Source organism: Choloepus didactylus, chromosome 23, assembly GCF_015220235.1.
Source record: "Choloepus didactylus isolate mChoDid1 chromosome 23, mChoDid1.pri, whole genome shotgun sequence".
Taxonomy (NCBI): domain Eukaryota; kingdom Metazoa; phylum Chordata; class Mammalia; order Pilosa; family Megalonychidae; genus Choloepus; species Choloepus didactylus.
The window spans coordinates 25,908,651-25,929,762 of NC_051329.1; the positions used below are offsets into that span (position 1 = coordinate 25,908,651).

A 21,112-nucleotide genomic window follows, 5' to 3' on the forward strand; every position below is an offset into this window, starting at 1 on the left:
GATGTGCTTTTGGGTTGCTTTCACCTTTTGGCTATTGTGAATAATGCTGCTGTGAGCAATGGTGTACACATATCCGTCTGAGTCCCTCTTTTCAGTTTCTTTGGAGTATATATCTAGAAGTGGGACTGCTGGGTCATATGGTAATTCTATGTTTAACATTTTGAGGAACCACCAATCTGTTTTCCACACAGCAGCTGTACTATTTTACATTCCCATCAACAATGTATTAAGGTTTCTCTTTCTCCACATCCCTGCCAGCACTTGTTATTTTCCTTTTTTAAAAAAATAATAACCATCCTAGTGGTTGTGAGGTAGTATTTCATTGGGGTTTTGATTTGCATTTCCTTAATGGCTAATGATATTAAATATCTTTTTATGTGCTTATTGGCCATTTATATATCTTGTTGGGAAAAATGTCTATTCAAGTTGTTTGTCCACTTTTTAAGCAGGTTGTTTGTCTTTTTTGTTGTTGAGTTGTAGGAATTCTTTATATATGCTAAATATTAAAGCCTTATTAGATATATAAGGTTCCAAAATGTTCTCCCATTCTGTTGGTTATCTTTCTACTTTCTTGATAATGTCCTTTGATGCACAAAAGTTTTTAACTGATGAAGTCCATTTAATTTAATTTTGCTTTTGGTATAAAGTCTAAGAACACTTTATGTAATACAATGGTCCTGAGGATATTTTCCCATGTTTTCTTCTAAGATTTTACAGTTCTAGCTCCTGTATTCAGGTCGTTGGTCTATTTCAAGTTAATTTTTGTATATAGTGTAACCTTAGGGTCCACTTTCATTCTTTTGCATGTGGATATCCAGTTTTCTCAGCACCGCTTGTTGAAGAGACTATTCTTTCCCCATTTAGTGGACTTGGCACCCTTCAGACACATGATTTTTTAATTGACCTTTCTCTTAGATAAAAGCCAAGATCTGCCACCCATCTGCTTACTGATCAAGTTCCCCTACCCTCAGTCCAAATTAAAAGTGTGACATCAGTTAATTACATTTAAATATGGGCTCCCAAAGAGTATATCTATCTGTAAAGGACAATGCACGGGAGACTGAAATCTTCTGTTTAACCCCATAAAAGGTAGAGCAGGACTAGCAAACACAATACAACCACTTTATATGAGCTTGTAGGAGGAATCAGTGGAATGGTCTAGGTGAACATCTGTTTCCAGCAGCAGTAGTAGATGGATAAAGATGGGGGGGAGGAGATCCTGGTGCCCGCCCTGAATAATGCTTATTGTAGTGACAGGAGACACAGTGTTTGCAAGTATCACCATTTTTAAAGCACAGAAAATCAGTTCATCAAGAATCCTGCAGTGGCATGCAAAAGCAAGAGCTATTAATACTTTCCTTTACCTAAAATTGTAACTCACTCCTTAATTCAGTCTGATCATCACATGTTATTGGTTTGTGATCTTTGATAATGTGTTGAAAGCTGTTTTCTGGGCTTCTGTGTCTAGTGTTTTGGGCATTACTTCCTTCTAGGCCTGTCCATAATTCTTTTTTATCTGAAGCACTCAAATACATAAACCATGCAGCACATCTGCATCAGACAGATCCAGGTTCAAGTCCCACATCACTACTTATTAGTTCTGTGATAGCAGGCAAGGTCCCCTCTGACCCACTCAAGACCCCACACTCATGCTGTTTCTTCCCCTGTAGAACAGAGTTTCTGAAACCCTCTCACAGTAGGTTTATGATGTAAAGTACATAATGATTCTAGCACAAGGCCTAGCACATGGGAGGTACTCAGTAAACGGTGGATACTACTATCATTATTGTTGACTTTTCTCCAGTTTATCTATGCCTCTGTTTTAGTTCCTCCTGAAGAACTGTGTTGTGGTTTGCTAATGCTGCCGGAATGCAAAACACGAGAAATGGATTGGCTTTTATAAAAGGGGGTTTATTTGGTTACACAGTTAACAGTCTTTAAGGCCATAAAGTGTCCAAGGTAAAGCACCAACAATCAGGTACCTTCACTGGAGGATGGCCAATGGCATCTGGAAAATCTCTGTTAGCTGGGAAGGCACGTGGCTGGCATCTGCTTGCTCCCAGGTTCATTTCAGAATGGCATTCTCCAAAATGTCTGCATTAGCTTCCAATGGCTGTCTTCAAAGTGTCTGTCTTAGCTATAGCAGTGAGCTCCTTATGTCTGAGCTTATCTAACGCTCTAGTAAACTAATAAAGTCCCATGTTGAATGGGTGGGGCCACAGCTCCATGGAAATTATCTAATCAGAGCTATTACCTACAGTTGGGTGGATCACATCTCCATGGAAACACTGAACCAAGAGGTCCCAATCAAACCCACACTAATACATCTGCCCCCACAAGACTGCATGAAAGAATATGGCTTTTTCTGGGTGACATAATATATTCAAACCAGCACAAACGGGAAAAGAATTCCAAAAATTTTATCTCCAACCATGCTTTTATAGCCAAGAATTCAGATGTTCTTTTCACTATAAGTCTAATTACTCTTGGGTCAGAGATGAATAAGAAGTCTATATAATTTCTATATAATCTCCTAGTCCCCAGAAGGTAATTTATTCAATGGAAGTAGTCAATCTCAAAGGCTACAGATATTGTGCTTTTATATCTCTTTACTGTACATTAATTGTTCATTAACAAAACCAAGAGAAGTACAAAAAAGTTGACCACCTGACTCTTGCCAAACTTAACAGGAGAAATATAGAACATAATCACTGTTCTTTGCTCCTGGTCAATTTTCTACCGTTCCTGGCACTAGGTACCCAGCATGACTATCTATATGGGAAAACAACCGGTCCAAAACATTTTGTTTTAACCACAAACAATTTGGTTCTGAACATAGGTGCAACCCCCTTAGAATACTAATGACACCAATGCCTAGAGAAGGATATGGCTTAGTGAAGGGACAGGTGGATTTCATGGTGACAGTTCAACTCACTAATAGAAAAACTGCCCTGATCCCTGTTGAGCATGAAATGGGGTTCTAAAGCCAAAGCTTTGCTACCATTTGTCCATTCTAACTCCTATAATAGGTCCTTTGTACAGATATATCCTGAGGCAGCTGTCCCCATGAAGGCCCATACTGCCCTTGCTCCAGCTCCCTTACCTAAGTGCTTCAGGAGGGGCATTAATTTGGGGCCTCCTGTGCTCCTAACCTACCTGGCAGCCATTCAAAGCTGTCTCTTGACTGTAAATAGCTCCCTGTCTTACAAATGCCCCATATCTTCTGCTTCGAATATACCTAGGGTGTAAGAGGCTAAAGGAGAGCAACGTGCAGGTTTTACTTGGCTCTGCCATAAGAGGTAAACAGCTTTGTGCAGTTCAAAGCAGTCAAGAGTCTCATTTCCTCTTGAAAAAACAATCTCTGCAGCTATTCACACCGTAGGACTGAGGGGGTCAGTCAGAGCTAGAAACACAATAGGGAAGACAGACTTTTTTTTTTTAAGTGGAGACACGTCTGCTCAAAAAACTGAAGTATACAAGGTTCCATCTTCATGTGACTGTGGCTTGGCGTTTGAGCCCTTTTTTCCTAAAGTGGCAGGCCCCAGAAGCAAAAGACAAACAACCACTGTGAAAAAATACCCTAAATATTAATGAGATAGATAAAACTAGAATATATGCATTGTTTTTAAGACATGTATGTAAAAGGGAAATGGCATTGCCAGCAGACATGGACCTCGGCTCTCCTACACACATTTATTACCCTTTCCAAGGCACTCACCTACCTGTCAGCCATCCCATTCCCTCCTCTCCCGCTTCGCATTCACCACCCACATCTCAGTACTAACCCTGTCTCTTCCTTCTCTCCAGTACTGATTTTCTCTCTCACCATACTCTAAGGAGCCTTCATATGATTTTTTCTTACTAGGAGCATTAACAATTGCTTTATCAATGGCTGCCAAAGTCTCAGCTGCTGGTCTACAAACAACTATCTAGGGAAGACAGAGCTGTAAAGGAGACAGAGTCTGGGGAAGTAAGAATGAAAATGATCACCACCAAGGATCAGAAGAGGTGTGTCATCAGTGACAAAATTTGTTTTCATAGTCATACAGGGTTAGGAATGAAATGACGGATTGAAGCAGGGCTTGATCTAATGTTTTATTTTCTAGTAGACTCTTGAAATACACAGTTGATTTTTCTGCTTATTCATTAGTTCACCATTTAACAGTGTGTGTTGTCAAGACAGGAGATTTTAGTGATAGCTCTGAGCTCTTTACAATTAATGACAATTCTACCTTCATACAGGGCTTTCTTGGAGAAGACTTGATTTACTTGGCCATCAGTCTGCAAAGATTTTGTTGATTCTTCTAAGAGGATCATATATCAGTTTCTTCTCATGTACAATTCAGAAGTTTTCAAATGATGTTGACTTAGCATTTTTTGAGATTTAAAAATAAAAACATCCTATATACCTAAGAACAGTTTCTAGGTCCCTTGTTAAGACTTTGAATATGATTATATAAAACAGATTAACATCTACAGTAAAATGTTATTTCTTTCTATTGGTCATTCACTTAGCAAATATTACTGAGCAAACCACAATGTGCAAGGCATTGCACTAGGCTCCATGATGGATCATAGAGCCTGCCTTCAAGGAAAATAATTTCTCATGTGTATATAAGTAGCTACAGCAGAAGGGAGAAAGTATAAGGTTAAAGATGAAGCACTCCAGAGTTCAGAAACAGAAGAGAGCAATTTCAATTGAAGTACTCATAGAAAAAATAGTGATGGTGGATAGTTCAGACAAGAGGCTAATTATTTTACCGTGTAGCAGGATTTCCATTTCTGTCAACTTCTCTGGGCAGCTAAATCTCCTGTGAAATTTACAAGTACTACATCTGCTGTTAGTTCCTGTCTATAACATCTCTCCAGATACATCTTCCATTCATTGAAATGAAAAGATAAGAAAAGGCATAAGGATTTAACTCTTAAATTACAATGAAATTAATAAACAGACTGGAATACAAACATAGTTCACTCAGCTAAGCCTCATGCTCTTTGTATCTAGTGATAATCCCATAGCAACTAGAAAGTACACTTATCTTATTAACGAGACTGGAATTATTTTAATTAGGTATCTCCACATGCACCAACTGTTAGAAATCAGACTGTTTTGAAACAGTTGTTAATGACTTAACACAGCAAACGTTCCCCTGAATTTCAGGCTGAAACCCATGACTGAGACAGATGGGGAGAAGCCTGGCCCTGCTGTGGAGCAGAGGAACAGCCCTGTGGGCCTAGGGAGGCATTCTCCATTGGGGTCCAGCACAACAATCCCAAAGATGCCCTAAAAGGCAATCATAAACTTCAGTAACATCTGCTAAATTAAAAGTTTAAAACCCGTGACAGTAAACATCTAATCATGGGAAGTAATGCTTTATCTCAGAAACCAGTCTCTAAATTTGAAAGTCTTAAAACACCTGATGAGAACACCAGGAGCCCAAGGTCCAACCCTAGTCCTCTGGTTGCGCAAATGAGTTTGTTCTCTTCCTCTACTAGACCCTTCCCCTCAGACCAGAAGCAGAACTGGTAATAGAGTTCCATTTTTGTGCTCCACTTCCTGTTGGTTATCAGGTGGTTTTCCATTTATCATTAATTCATGGAAATACTTCAAATCTTTGAAAAGGCTTTAATAAATTTACAGAAATGTTTCAAGGCCAATTTTGGCCTCCTGAAGAGGCACCTGCCCTAAAAAATTCTAATCTGTGTTGAGAGGCATGTGGCCTGACTAAACCAAGATGGGGATGTATTGAACATATCCAGTTGAACAACAACTACAAGGGAATGTATTTTATGTTTTAACAACCGGATAAGTACTACCCTTCTTAATACTGCTTAGAAGGTAAATGTCTACCTGTCTACTGAGACCTAACACATCAGAAAATGGCACATTAGTAGAAATTCATTTATTCTAGCTTACTTCTAGCCTAATTAGGAAAGAAAGTAACAGAGCCACTTTTCAGCCTGTCTAATATTTTCCTAGACCTGGGAAAAAGACACTTCTGGAGAAGATAGGAGGGAAGAAAGCAAACACAGGCACCCCAGTGCTAATTTCCAAGGTTTGTGGTATGCTGTGCCTGGTGTTTCTCCACTGCTGTGAAGAACAAAGTCCTTTCCCCAGCACCAAGGCTCCCTGGGCTCCAAGGCTTAGGGATATGGAAGAACTGGTACACACACACACACATACACACACACACACACACACACACACACACACAGTGTTTTAGTTAACGTTTTGGTGTTTAGAAAAGATGGAATGTGTTTCGCTTCCCTATTGGACTGAGGGTCAAGGTAGGTGTGGCTTAATAACCCACTTAATTGCGTCACTGTCTGATTAAACTTTTCAAAGCTCTAATCTTTTTTAAAGGAAAGAGAGAAAATTACAATTGTTACAAGGGACAATAATATCTTTAGTCTAGACATTTTTGTGGTATTACACACTTAGTGATTTGCACATATAATGAATGCAAAGACTGAATTACCCTGGTGACAAATTCTTATCTCCTCTCTTTATCTAGTTCTCACACAGCCAACCATTTCTACTCATGCTTAATGACCAAAGGGCCATTCTGTTGAACCTGGCACAATGTCAACTGCATAACCCGAAGAACTGAACTGAATGCCACACAGCCAACATCCTCTCTAAGGGAAGTGAGGTAGGTAGAGGAGAAGCTGAGGGCACAGGGTGTCAGTTAACTCTTAAAATGACTGGTAGAGGTATAGCAGGTTCTGTTCAATAACAGCATGACAGAAAAGATGTTTGTGAACTGAATTTTAGGAATCTCTCATTTTGTTTATATTAGGGGAAGAACTACTGTAAATTCAGCTATAGTTTCTATTTTTCCTGTTTTGCAAACATATTTTCGTCTAGTTGACTGACTTACTAATATCATAAGAAACAAAATTCCTAAAAACTACAAAGGATTGACAATAAATAAATAAGTAAAGGAAGCTTCTAAAACTTCACTATCATATGTGGTAAACACAATTTTCCAGTCCCATTTCCCAGTGAGTTGCTCTACTTCCCAGTACAAATGGGAAGATTGGATCAGAGGTCTTATAAAATCCCTTCCACCAAAAAGACTCCATGATTTTCAAGGTAACTTTCACTTCAAAATACATACAATCAGCAAACACTTTGAGGAAAACATCTCAATTTCCTTTTAAAAGTCAGTGCTTTTCTACATCTGCCCTGCAATGACCACAGGCCACCAACATGTGTTATAAATTAACCTGCAATTAAAATGAGCTCTTCAAGTGAATCCTGAATTACCATCTCAGAATCTGAAGGGGAAAGTGAGCAAGGAGAACTGCTTCTCACATAGGGCAGAGGGTACAGTTCCTAGAAGTTACTTAAGAACTGGGCAACAGAGTATTCCTTGCATAGAATTTCTTCAGATCATGTTTCATTATTCATTAAACTTGGAGCTGAACCATTTCTGAGCTACTGCAGCGTAAAAGAATCAGTTCCAAGCCTCCAGCTGCAATTTATGACTCTTATCCTTGCTTCCTTATCCTCCTTGCAATGTTATACAATATCCGCCTTAAAGATGTGGGAGTTTCGCACCACCCTTCTCCTGCTGTGAAAAATTGGTGATAATCAGGGAGAAGAAAAAGAACAAGTGTTAAATAATATGTCTCTAAATTTAAAACTAAAAAAGAGGTTGCTCTCATAATCATGTCTATTGTTTATTGGCTCATATTATTAAAGAACTGAGAAAAATACCTCTTTCAGAATCAAAGAAATTCAGCGCAGAGGTCATCTAATTCAACCTCCTATCTGATGCTTGAATCCCATCAACAGCATCTCTACGACACCTACTTGAATACTTCCAATAACAGAAAACTCACTCTTTCCAGAGGCAGAGCATCATATCTTAAGACTATTCTGACTGTTTGAAAGTTAAAGTTCTCCATTAAATAAAACAAATATGTCACAACCTATCTCATGTCTCTGTCATTTCCACCAACTTGTTCTTGCACTATTTTTTTTTCTTTTTTTTGGTCGGGGTGGGGGGCAATATAATTCCCACACCTTGCACTACTTTTTAGGATAGTTCAAATCAAGGCTAATTTCTCTTCTACGTAATAACCCTTCAAATACTTAAAGACATTATATTATGTCCCTTCCTCCTAGTAAAGGTATCCATTTCCTTTGTCATTTCTCCTTCGAAACAGTTTAAAAGCCACTCCCATCCTTCACTTACTTGGCTGTAGTGGCTATCTCTAACATACTCCAGTTTATATACATCTTAAAGTTACGTATGCTTTATCACAAACATGCTAAATAATGAATAAAAGTAGATTATGGAACTCTAGCAAGCATTTAGTTGTGAAAAGGAACATAGATTGTGTTAGTGTGGGAGAGAGCAAGAAATTGTGAATTCTAAGCACAGACCTTAGGAATCAACAGAAGATGTCTGGGTCTCAGAAAGAATGAGGTCATTTAAAAAGAGAAAGTAGCCAAGTAGGTTGGGAGGAGCCCAAGAGAGGCTAAAACAAAATGGGGATAACAAAACTGGTATTTAGCAAGAAAGGTATTTAAATGAAGAGTTTAGGACATATTTGTAAGGATGAAAAGATTTAATGATTGGAAATGGAGAAAAATATTAATTTAGTGAAGGAGCAAATACAGTGAAGAGGTTTGATAGAATTCTTTATTTTTCAGCCTTTTCAAAAGGAAAAATTCAATCTTCAATCATTTAAAATTCAATACACAATTTTTTTTTGCCTGCAAGTTTTATTCAATTCCTTTATTTTCAAGTTCATTTAAAAAAAAGTGATGGACTAAATTCTCTAGCTTTACAGGTAAGTTTTTAAATATTCTAGAAGCTTTTAATTAAGTTTGAAAATTCAAAAAAAATATGTTCAATAAGCATTAGTTTTTGTAATTTTTAATATATTCATCAATTTTCCAGAGCTAATTTTTCTAACAGATTCAGATAAAAGTATTATATTTCTATGATGTTTTGTCACCCTCAAAAACTTGTTCTCAAGTCCAGCTGCAGAGTCAGTGAAGCAACACTTGCAGATCCCGGCTATCTGGAGCCAGGAAAAACAACTGTACAGTTGTTTAACTCTTAAGGGAAAGCCTTCCCCCTCACAATTCAGCCACATTTATCATATTTGGTATTCGAAAGAAGTTTTCTTCTAACAGCCCACTCCTAAAATACAAGAATTGGAAAAGAATTTTGATAAAGAAGATCATTCTTATCCATCCTCAGAAACTCAAGAGAGGTTCTGCAAAGGACTGTGCCCCTCCTGAAAGAGTTCATCAGAAAGCAATGCTTATAAGATAGCACACCATGTTCCTTGACAACTAAATGAGAACTACAACCTTTCCAAAAAGGCATAGGATTAAATGTGCCTGCAGGAAAGTACTAGTTTCACAGAAACAGCTATAATGTCAGTTTAATGGCCTTTGCTATTGATGATCTCCATGGTTGCAAAGGCAGTAAAAATAGTGTCTTAAAACGAATAGCTCCGATCACTGTGCACCTACAAGCAGAAACAAATGTTATACTTGGACCATTTAGGTTTTCCTTACAACGGATAGGAGAAACAACCAAAACCAAAATTCTTTGTTGCCACTCTGAGATTTGGCAAACAAAATTGCAACACAGACGTCTCTAGGATCCTGCTCTTTAAAAGATCTAGACCCTGCTGGAGTTTCCTAAAATAAAGGCCCTACATTAATGTTATTTCAAAATATTCAGATATTTTCAAGCATTGTAATTCCAAAGTAATAGGAGCAATACCATAGCATAGAAGTTATAAGCATAGTAAGGCAAGTTCTACAAGTAGGTTGACAAGCCACTGACCCTTATCACCCTGTTCTAGTTGGAGAGGGGATGTGGGAACATATAGTAAGCTCCCCCAAATGCATGCCTTGATAAAGGGCACAAGATTGCCTTCAAACATCTGAAGATCTGTCACGTAGAAAATGAATTAAAGCTGAGCCAGGCAGGCAGAATCAACATCTTAGTCTACTACTATTACAGATTGTCCCAAGTGGCTTAGTACATTTTCCTGCTACCTCTTCTCCATAGCTACTCCTTTCCAGTACATCTTCCACCTTGCAGCCAGAGGGAGATTTCTAAAGGGGTAGGGAGGAGAATCCTGGCTCCACCAAGTTTGGAAAACATCTGTTGACTCTTCACTGCCTTCTAAACAAAACCAAGACTCCTCAGCTTGGCAAAATACAGGGCCCTTATATGACCCAATCTATTTTTCCAGCCTTACCTCCTTAAAACTTCCCACCAAATGTACTATGATCCTGCCATGGTAATCTTCGCCATATACCAGGTCAGCCAGGTGTTTCCAGAATTCCATGCCTATATTCCTCCCATTACCCTTACTTCACCTGACAAAACTGCATTCCTTCTTTAGTGCCAGCTCTGCCCTCAGGGTTAAAGTTTGCTACTTGACTGTTCTTCCGTTCATTGCACAAGTTTAGCATGCACTGTATTTTTTTCCTAAAATTATTTCTCTTTGTGCATTTAGGTATGCTGATGCTTGGTGACAGTGGGCAGGGATGGGACAGATGGGCTGCAAGTAGGAGAGGAGTGCAAAATAGGAAAACTCCAAAGATAAACTTCCTCCATTTAAAATATTTATCTTCATTGCCAGCTTTATTTAAAAAAAAAAAAAAAAAAAAAAAAAACCCTCATCTTGCTGCATTATTTAGCTCTCCAGTTCCTGGGAGCATGCTCAGGTCGGCTTCTATGAAGAATCCAGGCACCAACATGCTTAATGGCTCCTTTAAGATCATACTGTTTCTAGTCATCTGATGTATTATTGAAAAGTAATGTCATTTGTATTTTATTTTCATGAAATACTGAGAGAAAAAGCTTAAATGCTGCAATGAACTCTAGTACTTACACCAACACCAGAAGCAGCCTGGAAGGCAGCCATAGGGGTTAAAGAGAATCTATTTTGTTATAGGAAAACTTAACTTATTTTAAATTTCTAATGCAGTAGGAATGTCTTACACTTCAAATGCCCTGTTAAAATTATTTAGAATGCTAAAGAAGCAAATCCTTGTTTTCAGAAGTTTTTAATTAAGGTTGAGAATTAAAGAAAAAAAAAAGTAGGTAAGTTTCCCCATTCCCATAAGTTGTGATCCACATCACTTATGATGACACTGACAGTAAAATAAACAAAAGACGACTACTCACTTCTGGTTGTTCAGAAGCAAAGTACAATGGCAGCCAAATAAAGTGAAACCCAACAAAGTGGTAGAAAGATGTATAATCTTTAAGCTTTGAAGGGGGTATTAAAAGCAATGGAAGAAGAATGAACTACTGACTATTTCAAATGCAGAAACAATTCTCTATTTAATTCACCATGAAACCTAGACACATGTCAATGGTTAGATTACACAGTCTTCTTATTTTTACCTATTTCTGTCTGTGTATCAATCATTAATATACCACATGATCATCTTATTTTGTGTTCTGTGCAGCATATTGGAAGGGAGCCTAAATTTCTCTTCCAAGTAAAATGAGTACACAAGAGAAAAAAAGGCTGTACTCGGGCTTGATCTTCTTTGGTTGGAATTCACACCAGGAAATGACCTTTCAGAAACAAACACCCTGCACAGATGCAGCACAGCTCTCTAGAGAGCAACAGTAAATCTGAGGTTGATCAGACTGTAACTGGGGAGTGCTTGCAGGAAAGAATATTTGAAACATCTGGGATGCTAGTTGCAACCTTCTGAAATAATGAAGGTGATGGAGAGTGTGGGGAGAACCCAATGTGTTATGGTCCTTGTCAAACTGAGGCATCTCAGGATTGAGAAGTCTATTCTGAGTTGAAAATTACAGCAGAGTTCACCTGTTGTGACAAAAGCATTCTAATGTGTCCCAGAGGCATGTGTTTATGAGATACAGGGGCAAATGTTTATGTTTATATTAGTGGGCAGGAGGGGGAAGAAGTGAAGAGAAGAGGACAGGACAGGACAGCGATGTAAGCCAGTCCTTGAAGGAAGAAAAGTAAATGTGCAATGATCTCAGCACCAAAAGTGGAGTAGGATTCTGCTAATTATCCAGTAAATTCACAATCTGTATATTTCAAACAATTTCCAATTTTGTATAGAAACTTCAAGAAATATCTTTCTTTGAGATAAATGGAGTAATAAGCAATAATCATACAATATTTACAACTTTAAAAAACAGTTTAGGAGAGGCGGGGCAAGATGGCAGACTGGTGAGCTGTATGTTTTAGTTACTCCTCCAGGAAAGTAGGTAGAAAGCCAGGAACTGCGTGGACTGGACACCACAGAGCAATCTGACTTTGGGCATACTTCATACAACACTCATGAAAATGTGGAACTGCTGAGATCAGCGAAATTTGTAAGTTTTTGTGGCCAGGGGACCCGCGCCCCTCCCTGCCAGGCTCAGTCCCGTGGGAGGAGGGGCTGTCAGCTCCGGGAAGGAGAAGGGAGAACTGCAGTGGCAGCCCTTATCGGAAACTAATTCTACTGATTCAAACTCCAACCATAGATAGACTGAGACCAGGCACCAGAGAATCTGAGAGCAGCCAGCCCAGCAGAGAGGAGACAGGCATAGAAAAAAAACAACACGAAAAACTCCAAAATAAAAGCGGAGGATTTTGGGATTTCTGGTGAACATAGAAAGGGGAAGGGCCCTGAGGCGCATATGCAAATCCTGAAGAAAAGCTGATCTCTCTGCCCTGTGGACCTTTCCTTAATGGCCCTGGTTGCTTTGTCTATTAGCATTTCAATAACCCATTAGATCTCTGAGGAGGGCCCGTTTTTTTTTTTTTTTTTTTTTTTTTAATCCTTTTTTCTTTTTCTAAAACAATTACTCTAAGAAGCCCAATACAGAAAGTTTCAAAGACTTGCTATTTGGGCAGGTCAAGTCAAGAGCAGAACTAGGAGAGCTCTGAGACAAAACGCAATAATCCAGTGGCTGAGAAAATTCACTAAACACCACAACTTCCCAAGAAAAGGGGGGTGTCCGCTCACAGCCATCATCCTGGTGGACAGGAAACACTCCTGCCCATCGCCAGCCCCATAGCCCAGAACTGCCCCAGACAACCCAGTGTGACGGAAGTGCTTCAAATAACAGGCACACACCACAAAACTGGGCGTGGACATTAGCCTTCCCTGCAACCTCAGCTGATTGTCCCAGAGTTGGGAAGGTAGAGCAGTGTGAATTAACAAAGCCCCATTCAGCCATCATTTCAGCAGACTGGGAGCCTCCCTACACAGCCCAGCAGCCCAGAACTGCCCTGGGGGGACGGCACTCACCTGTGACATAGCACAGTCATCCCTCAACAGAGGACCCGGGGTGCACGGCCTGGAAGAGGGGCCCACTTGCAAGTCTCAGGAGCCATACGCCAATACCAAGGACTTGTGGGTCAGTGCCAGAGACAAACTGTCGCAGGACTGAACTGAAGGATTAGACTATTGCAGCAGCTTTAAAACTCTAGGATCACCAGGGAGATTTAATTGTTAGAGCCACCCCCCCCTCCCTGACTGCCCAGAAACACGCCCCATATACAGGGCAGGCAACACCAACTACACACGCAAGCTTGGTACACCAATTGGACCCCACAAGACTCACTCCCCCACTCACCAAAAAGGCTAAGCAGGGGAGAACTGGCTTGTGGAGAACAGGTGGCTCGTGGACGCCACCTGCTGGTTAGTTAGAGAAAGTGTACTCCAAGAAGCTGTAGATCTGATAAATTAGACATAAGGACTTCAATTGGTCTACAAATCCTAAAAGAACCCTATCAAGTTCAGCAAATGCCACGAGGCCAAAAACAACAGAAAATTATAAAGCATATGAAAAAAACAGACGATATGGATAACCCAAGCCCAAGCACCCAAATCAAAAGACCAGAAGAGACACAGCACCGAGAGCAACTACTCAAAGAACTAAAGATGAACAATGAGACCATAGTACGGGAGATAAAGGAAATCAAGAAGACCCTAGAAGAGCATAAAGAAGACATTGCAAGACTAAATTAAAAAATGGATGATCTTATGGAAATTAAAGAAACTGTTGACCAAATTAAAAAGATTCTAGACACTCATAGTACAAGACTAGAGGAAGTTGAACAACGAATCAGTGACCTCGAAGATGACAGAATGGAAAATGAAAGCATAAAAGAAAGAATGGGGAAAAAAATTGAAAAAATTGAAATGGACCTCAGGGATATGATAGATAATATGAAACGTCCAAATATAAGACTCATTGGTGTCCCAGAAGGGGAAGAAAAGGGTAAAGGTCTAGGAAGAGTATTCAAAGAAATTGTTGGGGAAAACTTCCCAAATCTTCTAAACAACATAAATACACAAATCATAAATGCTCAGCGAACTCCAAATAGAATAAATCCAAATAAACCCACTCCGAGACATATACTGATCACACTGTCAAACACAGAAGAGAAGGAGCAAGTTCTGAAAGCAGCAAGAGAAAAGCAATTCACCACATACAAAGGAAACAGCATAAGACTAAGTAGTGACTATTCAGCAGCCACCATGGAGGCGAGAAGGCAGTGGCACGATATATTTAAAATTCTGAGTGAGAAAAATTTCCAGCCAAGAATACTTTATCCAGCAAAGCTCTCCTTCAAATTTGAGGGAGAGCTTAAATTTTTCACAGACAAACAAATGCTGAGAGAATTTGCTAACAAGAGACCTGCCCTACTGGAGATACTAAACGGAGCCCTACAGACAGAGAAACAAAGAAAGGACAGTGAGACTTGGAGAAAGGTTCAGTACTAAAGAGATTCGGTATGGGTACAATAAAGGATATTAATAGACAGAGGGGAAAAATATGACAAACATAAACGAAAGGATAAGATGGCGGATTCAAGAAATGCCTTCACGGTTATAACGTTGAATGTAAATGGATTAAACTCCCCAATTAAAAGATATAGATTCGCAGAATGGATCAAAAAAAATGAAGCATCAATATGTTGCATACAAGAGACTCATCTTAGACACAGGGACACAAAGAAACTGAAAGTGAAAGGATGGAAAAAAATATTTCATGCAAGCTACAGCCAAAAGAAAGCAGGTGTAGCAATATTAATCTCAGATAAAATAGACTTCAAATGCAGGGATGTTTTGAGAGACAAAGAAGGACACTACATACTAATAAAAGGGGCAATTCAGCAAGAAGAAATAACAATCGTAAATGTCTATGCACCCAACCAAGGTGCCACAAAATACATGAGAGAAACACTGGCAAAACTAAAGGAAGCAATTGATGTTTCCACAATAATTGTGGGAGACTTCAACACATCACTCTCTCCTATAGATAGATCAACCAGACAGAAGACCAATAAGGAAATTGAAAACCTAAACAATCTGATAAATGAATTAGATTTAACAGACATATACAGGACATTACATCCCAAATCACCAGGATACACATACTTTTCTAGTGCTCATGGAACTTTCTCCAGAATAGATCATAAACTGGGACATAAAACAAGCCTCAATAAATTTAAAAAGATTGAAATTATTCAAAGCACATTCTCTGACCACAATGGAATACAATTAGAAGTCAATAACCATCAGAGACTTAGAAAATTCACAAATACCTGGAGGTTAAACAACACACTCCTAAACAATCAGTGGGTTAAAGAAGAAATAGCAAGAGAAATTGCTAAATATATAGAGACGAATGAAAATGAGAACACAACATACCAAAACCTATGGGATGCAGCAAAAGCAGTGCTAAGGGGGAAATTTATAGCACTAAACGCATATATTAAAAAGGAAGAAAGAGCCAAAATCAAAGAACTAATGGATCAACTGAAGAAGCTAGAAAATGAACAGCAAACCAATCCTAAACCAAGTACAAGAAAAGAAATAACAAGGATTAAAGCAGAAATAAATGACATAGAGAACAAAAAAACAATAGAGAGGATAAATATCACCAAAAGTTGGTTCTTTGAGAAGATCAACAAGATTGACAAGCCCCTAGCTAGACTGACAAAATCAAAAAGAGAGAAGACCCATATAAACAAAGTTATGAATGAAAAAGGTGACATAACTGCAGATCCTGAAGAAATTAAAAAAATTATAAGAGGATACTATGAACAACTGTATGGCAACAAACTGGATAATGTAGAGGAAATGGACAATTTCCTGGAAACATATGAACAACCTAGACTGACCAGAGAAGAAATAGAAGACCTCAACCAACCCATCACAAGCAAAGAGATCCAATCAGTCATCAAAAATCTTCCCACAAATAAATGCCCAGGGCCAGATGGCTTCACAGGGGAATTCTACCAAACTTTCCAGAAAGAACTGACACCAAACTCTTTCAAAACATTGAAGAAAATGGAACACTACCTAACTCATTTTATGAAGCTAACATCAATCTAATACCAAAACCAGGCAAAGATGCTACAAAAAAGGAAAACTACCGGCCAATCTCCCTAATGAATATAGATGCAAAAATCCTCAACAAAATACTTGCAAATCGAATCCAAAGACACATTAAAAAAATCATACACCATGACCAAGTGGGGTTCTATTCCAGGCATGCAAGGATGGTTCAACATAAGAAAATCAATCAATGTATTACAACACATTAACAAGTCAAAAGGGAAAAATCAATTGATCATTCAATAGATGCTGAAAAAGCATTTGACAAAATCCAACATCCCTTTTTGATAAAAACACTTCAAAAGGTAGGAATTGAAGGAAACTTCCTCAACATGATAAAGAGCATATATGAAAAACCCACAGCCAGCATAGTACTCAATGGTGAGAGACTGAAAGCCTTCCCTCTAAGATCAGGAACAAAACAAGGATGCCCGCTATCACCACTGTTATTCAACATTGTGCTGGAAGTGCTAGCCAGGGCAATCTGGCAAGACAAAGAAATAAAAGGCATCCAAATTGGAAAAGAAGAAGTAAAACTGTCATTGTTTGCAGATGATATGATCTTATATCTAGAAAACCCTGAGAAATCGACGATACAGCTACTAGAGCTAATAAACAAATTTAGCAAAGTAGCGGGATACAAGGTTAATGCACATAAGTCAGTAATGTTTCTATATGCTAGAAATGAACAAACTGAAGAGACACTCAAGAAAAAGATACCATTTTCAATAGCAACTAAAAAAATCAAGTACCTAGGAATAAACTTAACCAAAGATGTAAAAGACCTATACAAAGAAAACTACATAACTCTACTAAAAGAAATAGAAGGAGACCTTAAAAGATGGAAAAATATCCCATGTTCATGGATAGGAAGACTAAATGTCATTAAGATGTCAATTCTACCCATGCTCATCTACAGATTCAATGCAATCCCAATCAAAATTCCAACAACCTACTTTGCAGACTTGGAAAAGCTAGCTTTCAAATTTATTTGGAAAGGGAAGATGCCTCGAATTGCTAAAGACACTCTAAAAAAGAAAAACGAAGTGGGAGGACTTACACTCCCTGACTTCGAAGCTTATTATAAAGCCACAGTTGCCAAAACAGCATGGTACTGGCACAAAGATAGACATATAGATCAATGGAATCGAATTGAGAACTCAGGAGACGGACCCTCAGATCTATGGCCGACTGATCTTTGATAAGGCCCCCAAAGTCACCTGAACTGAGTCCATAATGGTCTTTTCAACAAATGGGGCTTGGGAGAGTTGGATATCCATATCCAAAAGAATGAAAGAGGACCCCTACCTCACCCCCTACACAAAAATTAACTCAAAATGGACCAAAGATCTCAATATAAAAGAAAGTACCATAAAACTCCTAGAAGATAATGTAGGAAAACATCTTCAAGACCTTGTATTAGGCGGCCACTTCCTAGGACTTTACACCCAAAGCACAAGCAACAAAAGAGAAAATAGATAAATGGGAACTCCTCAAGCTTAGAAGTTTCTGCACCTCAAAGGAATTTCTCAAAAAGGTAAAGAGGCAGCCAACTCAATGGGAAAAAATTTTTGGAAACCATGTATCTGACAAAAGACTGATATCTTGCATATACAAAGAAATCCTACAACTCAATGACAATAGTACAGACAGGCCCAATTATAAAATGGGCAAAAGATATGAAAAGACAGTTCTCTGAAGAGGAAATACAAATGGCCAAGAAACACATGAAAAAATGTTCAGCTTCACTAGCTATTAGAGAGATGCAAATTAAGACCACAATGAGATACCATCTAACACCGGTTAGAATGGCTGCCATTAAACAAACAGGAAACTACAAATGCTGGAGGGGATGTGGAGAAATTGGAACTCTTATTCACTGATGGTGTGACTGTATAATGGTTCAGCCACTCTGGAAGTCAGTCTGGCAGTTCCTTAGAAAACTAGATATAGAGTTACCATTCGATCCAGCGATTGCACTTCTCGGTATATACCCGGAAGATCGGAAAGCAGTGACACGAACAGATATCTGCACGCCAATGTTCATAGCAGCATTATTCACAATTGCCAAAAGATGGAAACAACCCAAATGTCCTTCAACAAATGAGTGGATAAATAAAATGTGGTATATACACACGATGGAATACTACGCGGCAGTAAGAAGGAACGATCTCGTGAAACATATGACAACATGGATGAACCTTGAGGACATAATGCTAAGCGAAATAAGCCAGGCACAAAAAGAGAAATATTATATGCTACCACTAATGTGAACTTTGAAAAATGTAAAACAAATGGTTTATAATGTAGAATGTAGGGGAACTAGCAATAGAGAGCAATTAAGGAAGGGGGAACAATAATCCAAGAAGAACAGATAAGCTATTTAACGTTCTGGGGATGCCCAGGAATGACTATGGTCTGTTAATTTCTGATGGATATAGTAGGAGCAAGTTCACAGAAATGTTGCTATATTAGGTAACTTTCTTGGGGTAAAGTAGGAACATGTTGGAAGTTAAGCAGTTATCTTAGGTTAGCTGTCTTTTTCTTACTCCCTTGTTATGGTCTCTTTGAAATGTTCTTTTATTCTATGTTTGTTTTCTTTTTAACTTTTTTTTCATACAGTTGATTTAAAAAAGAATGGAAAGTTAAAAAAAAAAAAAAAAAAACAAGGAAAAAAAAAGATGTAGTGCCCCCTTGAGGAGCCTGTGGAGAATGCAGGGGTATTGGCCTACCCCACCTCCATGGTTGCTAACATGACCACAGACATAGGGGACTGGTGGTTTGATGGGTTGAGCCCTCTACCATAAGTTTTACCCTTGGGAAGACGGTTCGCTGCAAAGGAGAGGCTAGGCCTCCCTATGGTTGTGCCTAAGAGTCCTCCTCCCGAATGCCTCTTTGTTGCTCAGATGTGGCCCTGTCTCTCTAGCTAAGCCAACTTGAAAGGTGAAATCACTGCCCTCCCCCCCTACGTGGGATCAGACACCCAGGGGAGTGAATCTCCCTGGCATCGTGGAATATGACTCCCGGGGAGGAATGTAGACCTGGCATCGTGGGACAGAGAACATCTTGACCAAAAGGGGGATGTGAAAGGAAATGAAATAAGCTTCAGTGGCAGAGAGAATCCAAAAGGAGCCGAGAGGTCACTCTGGTGGGCACTCTTACGCACACTTTAGACAACCCTTTTTAGGTTCTAAAGAATTGGGGTAGCTGGTGGTGGATACCTGAAACTATCAAACTACAACCCAGAACCCATGAATCTCGAAGACAGTTGTATAAAAATGTAGCTTATGAGGGGTGACAAGGGGATTGGGAAAGCCATAAGGACCACACTCCACTTTGTCTAGTTTATGGATGGATGAGTAGAAAAATAGGGGAAGGAAACAAACAGACAAAGGTACCCAGTGTTCTTTTTTACTTCAATTGCTCTTTTTCACTCTAATTATTATTCTTGTTATTTTTGTGTGTGTGCTAATGAAGGTGTCAGGGATTGATTTGGGTGATGAATGTACAACTATGTAATGGTACTGTGAACAATCGAAAGTACGATTTGTTTTGTATGACTGCGTGGTATATGAATATATCTCAATAAAATGAAGATTAAAAAAACAGTTTAGACAGACTTGATCAACTTATTATTTTTAATATTTCAATTTCATAATTCGTTGAATTATGGGAAAACCAATGATCTAAAACTATACTCTAGCAAAATATCTGAGACAGGGTCTCAGAGTCTAATTCACAAGCTTAAATAAAATTGGTCTAATATGATCACTGCCAGATGGATTGAAAAATGTCTCTGAGATCACACAGGAAAATGATAAATGAAAATATGTCAAATGAGAAGAGGAGTGCTATGTGTTGCCAGGGTTTGTTTCGGTCTGAGCTTAATTAACACATACTTGAATGACAAGAAAAAAGTATGGTAATATCAGATAAATGAAATCCACTTGAGATAAAGAAGAAAAATTTCAAAGGAAGAAATAACTATTGAAAAGTGAAGACTATCCTTTGGAAGCATACAGGTAAACAATTATAATGTGTATTAGAAAAAGTAATATATTGTACAGATTTAAGGGGAAAATCTAAATATTAAATCAGACTGAAACACATGTTCAATGTGACTATGGTGAAATTGCTTATATTTGGAATTAGTAAAAAAAAAAAAAAAAAAAAAATTTAATACAGATTTACTTATAACATGCTGTAGCAACCAAAAGGTAAATATGGTTTGAAACCCTCTTTTAGAGATATGATAATAATGCATAGCTTAGAGTTTCCCAAATGCTTTCTCATACAGTATCCCTTGAGAGTCTCACATCAGCCCTCTGAGACAGGCGAAACAGGTAAGAAACCTGAGGCTTTGAATGGGTACATAATGTGTCTATGATCACATAGTAGCTAGGATATAGAAGAACTTCCAGAAAACCTAAATTTGCTGACTTCTATTCCAATGAAAGGAGAGGAATCATATCACTGGAAAAAAGTGTAGGCTACTACAGTTATAAATCTTCCTTTATGCTTTATCAAGCATCTCAACCTCCCAAACTGGAAAAATCTAAATAATGATGCAATTTATTTAAAAGGGCCAAATTAATTTCATATGATTTTTTAAACCACCAAATGCATATACTCCCCACATTTTGCAACCTTCAATAAAAAGCTTAAGAATATATATATCTATAAAAGGCACAGAATATCTGGAAAAGTCCTTGAGTAAAGAGATGAACTCAAGCTATCTTT

The 21,112-nt window shown here is 38.5% G+C and overlaps 1 protein-coding gene across 5 annotated transcripts in view; it reads right to left on the reverse strand.

The window, feature by feature from the left end:
* Nucleotides 1-21,112, reverse strand: part of TTC28 (tetratricopeptide repeat domain 28) — an 836,277-nt gene that overhangs the window by 502,141 nt on the left and 313,024 nt on the right. The window contains exon 1 of one of the 5 annotated variants that reach the window (XM_037817396.1): nt 10,240-10,287. The exons of the other annotated variants lie outside the window; for them this stretch is intronic. The gene's annotated coding sequence lies outside the window, so the exon portion shown is untranslated. Of the gene's footprint in view, nt 1-10,239; nt 10,288-21,112 lie in introns of those variants that run through there. 5 annotated transcript variants of the gene reach the window in all.